This window comes from Papaver somniferum, chromosome 2 (assembly GCF_003573695.1).
Source record: "Papaver somniferum cultivar HN1 chromosome 2, ASM357369v1, whole genome shotgun sequence".
NCBI classification, from domain to species: Eukaryota; Viridiplantae; Streptophyta; class Magnoliopsida; order Ranunculales; family Papaveraceae; genus Papaver; species Papaver somniferum.
Window position 1 is genome coordinate 215421479 of NC_039359.1, and position 7690 is coordinate 215429168.

A 7690-nucleotide genomic window follows, 5' to 3' on the forward strand; every position below is an offset into this window, starting at 1 on the left:
TTGATTAACCTAGGCTGTTCTTCGGGAATATAAGTCCGGATTATTAATTGGTTCATGTTACCTTGATTTTATATCTAAAGACGGAACAAAACATAGGGTTTATATAATAGAAATAATACAGGTTGTGCGTTCGTGATCATCAACTTTTCTAATCCAACTTTTGGTTGTTGATTGTAGTTGATTGATCCTTGGACATTGGTCTTTGGTACCGTCCAAGTTATCTCTCTTTGATAAAGACTCTCTATTGATTTTAGCTTGAGTAGAAATCAAATCGAGAGATTGAGATAATAACTCTTTGAGATACTTTTTATCTAGATTGAGCCTGACTGTCTAGTTGATTCTCTAGCAAAGTATTTCGGAGTTAGTCCATACAGATTCCTAAGCGAAATATTGGGTGGTGTTGTTAGACCCCTGCTTTTTCAATTTGTATCAGAGCAGGCAAACACGTTAAAGACCTCATCAGTCTGTGTTTGTAGCAATCTGACTCTATGGACAGAGGTGTTATCTCTACTAACGTACCACCAGTCTTCGATGGCTCAAATTACTTATGGTGGAAAATTGCTATGCGAGATTTTCTTCAATCGCGTGATTTTCAATCGTGGGTATATGTAGCCAATGTCTATGATGCGCCTGTTGTTTCAGCCGGAAACGGAACTGTTCCCAAGAATATTGGTGAATATAATGATGCCGAGATTCTTGCTGCAAAGCAGAATTCTGAAGGGCTGAATACTATCATACATGCCATTGCCCCAAGTCTTCAACACCATGTGTCTAGTTGCACTAGGTCTAAAGATGCTTGGGATATCTTAGAAACCGTATTTGAAGGAAACTCCAGTGAAAAGGAAGCTAGGATTCAAAACCTTAATTCCGATGGGGAGAACCTTCGTATGGCAGATGAAGAAACATTTGATGAGTTTAATCACAAAGTGTCTGAAATTGTTAATGCATCTTTTGCATTGGGTAAGACTATTCCTGAAAAGGACATTGTGATGAAAATTCTCAGATCGCTACCATCCAGATACGAGTCTAAGAAGCATGCCATCGTTGAGGGGAATAACCTTAATAATCTCTCCAGAAACACCTTGGTTGGGAATCTAAAGATCTTTGATCATGAGCATACATCCAAAGTCGGTAAGGATGTTTCCTTTAAAGCACATAAGAGCACTAAATTACTTTCCAAAGGTAAAAGTCTTCATGTCTCGGAGGATGATCAGTCTGAGAATGATTTTTCAGATGAATACCTTGACAAGTCGGTTTCCTTGATCACAACACAGTCTAGGTCATCAGACAAACCTCACGGTCGCATACCTCCTAAAAACAGGGATGCTGACGAGGATGATGACGAGGACATGCCTCAGTGCTTTAAGTGTAAGGGGTTTGGCCATTTTGCAAACGAATGCCCTAATCACAGAAAATACACCGGGAACAAAGGTCTAGCTGTAACACTTGCTGAAATCTCTGAAACCTATGATTCCGATGAAGATAGGAAATCAAGTGTAGGGCTTCTTGGTGAAAACATCGATTTTGATACTTGTAGCATTACATATATCAACCTCAATGGGTTCAGGGAAGAAGGAAACCCAATCAAGCTGGAAGATTCGATTAATTTATCCTATGGAAACTCTGATCGTGATGTTTCAGAATCTACTATGTGTTTAGCCGCCATCGCACCACGGATACCTGAATATTATCCAAGATTGATGTGCTCGTTCTGTTCGATGAAGGGTCATGAACTATCAAGATGTTACAAGTACAATCATCAAATGAGGCACGTCAACAAACTTCGACGAAGAGCAGATCGATTAGCAAGAAAGTTGGAACTTCTCAGAAGACCGCCAAGGTGTGTAGAATCTTATATTCTTCAAAGAAGTTGGTTTCCAGGGATAGAATTAGACCATTTGAAAAGAAAGTATGGTCAAATCGTTTTGATAGACAGAAGCCTGAAGATTCCTCTCTTGAGGAAAGTGGTGGACAAATTGTTGTTCACCACATCACAAATTAATTGTGTTGTTATGCAAATCTTCTCTTATGTACCTGATCAAAAGAGACAAGATCGCAAACGTGCAGGCTTGTGGAAAAGTTTTTCTTTAGGATTGTTTCTTTTTGTCTATCAAACAAAAGAAAGGGTTATTATCGACAATTCTACTCTTTATAGGGTTTAGAGTTGGACGACCTCGAACCTATTTTTAGGTTTAGAACCCTACATTACTTTTTCCTTCTTGATATCCTTTTTATCTCTAGACCTGATGAGATTGTGAATTCCATCCACAAAAATCAGTTGGTTATAACTGTTCTCAAAGCATGTCTATGGAGATAAATGATGTCAACATGATTTTTAAGCCATCATTCAAGGAAAAAGAAAAATCTCCCGTAACTCCGTCCCGAAAAAGAAAAAGGAGGAATACAAGAAAGCCAAAGGCAGTGTCTTCTAACTCTCAGAAGTTTTCCGATGTTCTTGATGAGTTGAAGGAAGTAAGAAAGGAGATTCGTGAAATAAAGGCTTTTGTGTCAAAGTCCTTATAAATTCAGAGAGACCTGGTACGACATAGTCAGCCAAGACAGTTCGTTGATATAAACTCCTATCTTCGTGAACCGTATGTTCCAACGGTTGTTGACAACAAGGAGTTTGGGAATGATGCTGAATTTCTTAAAGGCATTGTCGCCTAGGATGTCTTCTTTTTGGATTAGTTGGTAGAATAAATAGTGCTTTGAATAGCAATGATTGTGACTACACATATATATCTTTGTTTCATTCTCTTATGTTATTTTTTAGGTTTATTGGTATTAAATTCTAAAAATATTTGGAGGATGATGATTATTGCAGTATTTTATTGGTTTGTTATATTGCAATATTTTTATGGGATATGTATTGTTTGCGTCCGTGAACTTGAAGGTCCCATATTGCGGTCAACAGTAAAGTCGTTCATGAATTGATATTCGTATTGATGAAAGGACGAATGGACTTTTGACATACACAAAATTTATGCCTATCCAATCATGTATTTGATGGAAAATAGGATTAAATCTTTTGTATGACAAGGATAAAGTCTATTATGTTGTTATGCATATAATGATGCAAAGATAGAATAATCCTTGTATGTTATCCACGGTATTGATCTTCATTGATCCATTTTATTATGTTTTACCGTGAAGGCTCCATTATGTGTCTTATGTTGAGCACCTTACAACTAAGTCGATTAACCTTGGCTTTGTTGGTTGTTCCGTAAGATGCTATATGTTGAGCGTTATGAACTAAATAAATCATCCTTGGTTATTTAGTTTTGTACTCCATAAGTCTTCCTTCTTATGTTGAGTACATGTGCGGTTAAGATGGTCATGTTTCATGATAATCTTAGTCGGGGTACCATAATCTCTTATGTTGAACCCAAAAATAATTAAATTGATTACCTCGGTGATTAGTCTGATTATTTGTATTCCGATTAGATTAAATATATGTTCTCTTGTAATTAATCTAATTGAGTTTTCATATATTCCACAAGCTCTTGTGTTGAGTATATGAACGGCTACATTATCATGTTCTTTTGGTTAATGTAGTCACGTATTCCGTAAGGTTTTCCTTATGTTGAGTACTTGAACGGTTAAGTTAGTCACTTCCATATGATTAATTTAATCGTAGCCTGTTGCTCCGTGAGTTTACTTATGTTGAGCACTTTCAATTAAATTGATCACTTTTATGGTTTTGATTTAATTGTGTATTCCAATTAGAATATTCATGGGTTTACTTGTGAGTATTTTGGTTGAGTTTTGGATATAAAAAATCATTCACATGGTTTTTGGTGTCCAAATAAAAATCCTTCTTTTCTTTCGAAATTAAGGTCGCTCTTGTTGTTCCTTTGAGAATGACATCAAATGGGGGAGAGTTCTTTTGAACTCGTGCTTAATGGTAATATCTTGCAGGGAGTGCGGCTGTGGAATTTTATAGGGGTTATCTTGCGTCTTAAAACTCCTTGATGAATGTTGTTAGCTTCGGCTATAAGATTGCATCTAAATTAAGATGATATGTTGTCTTTATTTTGGTCATGAAATGTCTCTTGTGGAAATTTCATTATGAACCCGTTCTTGTACCTTTCCCAATTTTATTGACAAAAAGGGGGAGAAATATAGTAGGTCACACTACAAATACATATGGTTTTCGGATCATTGTGTAAGGGGGAGTGGTTTCCATGATCGAGATGGAGTATTGATTAAGGGGGAGTGATACATATCACCATAGTATTATTGTTAAAGTCGTGATGCAATTGGACTTTGATGTTCATAATAATACTATGACACTGTATAATAATGATCGAGAATCTCGATTTCTCTCATTGTTATAGCTATGGATCTTCAACAACGGTAATACTAAACTTACAACCTTTGGGATCATTGGATTACTTGGAAGGACGAAGATTTCAAGGAACGTTGAAGATTGGACTATGGAATAGGAGCCACTAAAGTTTATCTTTTTTGTATTCCATATGTATTAATAGTTTTGTCACCAAAATTGACAAAGGGGGAGATTGTTAGAGCATAGCTCGGTCAACCTCGCATGCGTTGCTATATCAAGCATGTTTGTCAATGTTGGTGATGAAAACTATAAAGTCTTGATTTCTAGCCTATTAGCTAAGTCTCGGACTAGGATAGGAAAAGTTTAGTTGAGCTCAAGGACTTCATGGTGATTCAACGACAACGACGAAGATCTACGCCAAGGAACCGTGGAACTTCATCAACAAAAAGGTATGTGAAGACTTGAACTTATCTATCACTCGAAAGTCTATCTATTCTTCTCCTACTTCTTATGAGACAAAAGTCGTATTCTACATAGACTAGATCATATACACTTGAAATTTCGAGATGAGTATTCATTGCTTATCTTTTACTCGAAATCTTGTGTTGGTAAAGCGTTTCGCTTTGATCAGGTTTATCTTCACCTAGTGACGAAAGTCATGAAAGTTTCAATCACTTTGGAAATTGCTCTGACGAGAAAGGTATGTTGTTCTTCACGACTGAATATCACCCTCTGAGAATGTTTCAATGATTGAAATGAGAGTTTAGATTATATAACCATGTATTCCTTGAACCGAAGTTTTCGAACATTGTTGATCAAAAGAAATCGGTAGGATTGTGGAATTAGCTTGCCAAGTCCGCGAACCCAGTCCGCAGACTCAGTCCGCAAACTGACGGAAGTTCTTGACCGAGAATTTCTGCTAGGATTTCCAAAACTCGTTTGTGTGCTAAGTCCGCGAACTGGCGGAAGTTCTCGACCCGAGAATTTCTGCTGAGTTTGGAAAACTCAACCGATTAACTTAAGTCCGCGAACTTGTTTGTGAACTTATGAGGTTATGATCTAAAGATGTGCTCTGAACATGAAACATTAATTATTAAGGAATGCTTTATGCAAACTGTGGTTATAATTTTCATGAGCCGATTTTAATCGAATCGAATCATCTTTGTTTCAATTGTGTCTTGTGTAGTTACATAAGATCTCATAGCAATTGAACAACTCTTAACTAATTCATTTGAGTCAATTGAACTAGTTATGGTGAAGAAGAACATGATTAATATGAGATGCTCATATGGTTTACCTTTTGGGTTATCATGTTGAACCAACATACGTGTACTCGTTTGGGCATGGTTTTTCTCAAACCCAGTAAACGTGTACCCAAGTGTGTATGATAAGATATGTCTTTCGATCTAACTGTTGAGAGATATTGGCTTCAATATAAATCAGGTTTTCATCTAACGGTGAATAAAGTTTCCTTTGTACCTAAGGCAAAACCCTGATTTGAAGGATATATAAAGGAGACATCTAGCATTGAGCAAACTTAATCCCCACACGTCTGTGTGCTACTTGTGCTCTATCTAGAGTCGATCTCCATTAACTCTTGAGTTTCTTCTCTAAACTCGAGTTAACGACTTAAAGACTTCATTGGGATTGTGAAGCCAGACCGACACTACTTTTATCGTAGTTGTGTGATCTGATCTTACATCTTCTATCGTACGAGTACAATATATTGATTGACTTGAGATCGTGAGAGTTATCCGATAGGCAAGATAAAGAAGTCACAAACATCTTCATCTCACTGTTTGTGATTCCTCGACAATCCGCTTGTGTAGTCAGGAAGGATTGTAGAGAGGTGATTGATTAACCTAGGCTGTTCTTCGGGAATATAAGTCCGGATTATTAATTGGTTCATGTTACCTTGATTTTATATCTAAAGATGGAACAAAACCTAGGGTTTATCTGTGGAAGACAGATTTATCCTTTTAATAGACTTTTTTATGTGAGACAGATTCGTTTATTATCAAGTCTGTGATTTTGTATTGCAGCAACTCTTTGTTGTGGGTGAGATCAACAAAGGGAATCAAGTACGCGGTGTCCTGATGGGATCAGAGGAGTAAGAGTACAATTGTACCTTGTATCAGTGGGAGATTGGTAGGGGTTCAACTATAGATCAGTCCGAAGTTAGCTTGGAGTAAACTAGTGTCTGTAGCGGCTTAATACAGTGTGTATTCAATCTGGACTAGGTCCCCGGGTTTTTCTGCATTTGCGGTTTCCTCGTTAACAAAACTTCTGGTGTCTGTGTTATTTCTTTTCCGCATTATATTTTATATAATAGAAATAATACAGGTTGTGCGTTCGTGATCATCAACTTCTCTAATCCAACTTTTGGTTGTTGATTGTAGTTGATTGATCCTTGGACATTGGTCTTTGGTACCGTCCAAGTTATCTCTCTTTGATAAAGACTCTCTATTGATTTTAGCTTGAGTAGAAATTAAATCGAGAGATTGAGATAATAACTCTTTGAGATACTTTTTATCTAGGTTGAGTCTGACTGTCTAGTTGATTCTCTAGCAAAGTATTTCGGAGTTAGTCCATACAGATTACTAAGCGAAATGTTGGGTGGTGTTGTTAGACCCCCGCTTTTTCAGCCTCATACATGCGGACAAAAAGAGGGTCTGTCTTTCTAAGATATTTGAAACATGGAACGAAACGATTCTTTTGGTCCTCTAGATATTTGAAACAACGCATCAACTTCTGGTCAGATTCGACTGTTATGAATATATGTTTCTACAAATAGCTTGGATAGGTGAGAAAATGATTTGACTGAGCCTATAGGTATATTTTTATACCATAATAGGGTTTCATTTCTTAGGCTAGCCGGGAAAAATTTACACAACACCACATCGTAGTGGTCCCATTGGGTCAGTGTCATACGATAAGTCCTAAGGTGCTGAATTGCATCTCCTGTTCCTGTGAACGGGGGTGTGAACACCGGTAGGGAGCATTTCCTGGGGAATGACAATCTTAATAGATTTTCGGATAAGGGAGATTGTCATGCTTCTTGCATGACTACTGCCAACTTCTTATTCTCCTGCTTCCCTGTAGCTTCTCTACACATTGCTTCGAGTCGGTTGATTCGGGCTTGCAGTTCATCCTTATTTTGCCTGGTTTCGTCATTCTTTATTCTTCACAGAGCTCTCTCTGGCAAGAAAGATGGTTCATGGTGGCGATGCCATGATCCCCCTGAGTCATCGTCCGATTGTTCAACGTATGACACAATCTTAGAGCGAGTTGACCTCAAGTTCTCCCCTCGTTTTGGGTTTGTGGCTGCGAGATTCTCGGTCTCGTAATCAATATTTACTTCGTCGATTTGGTTCTTGTTTCGTTTATGTTTGGGATCAACAT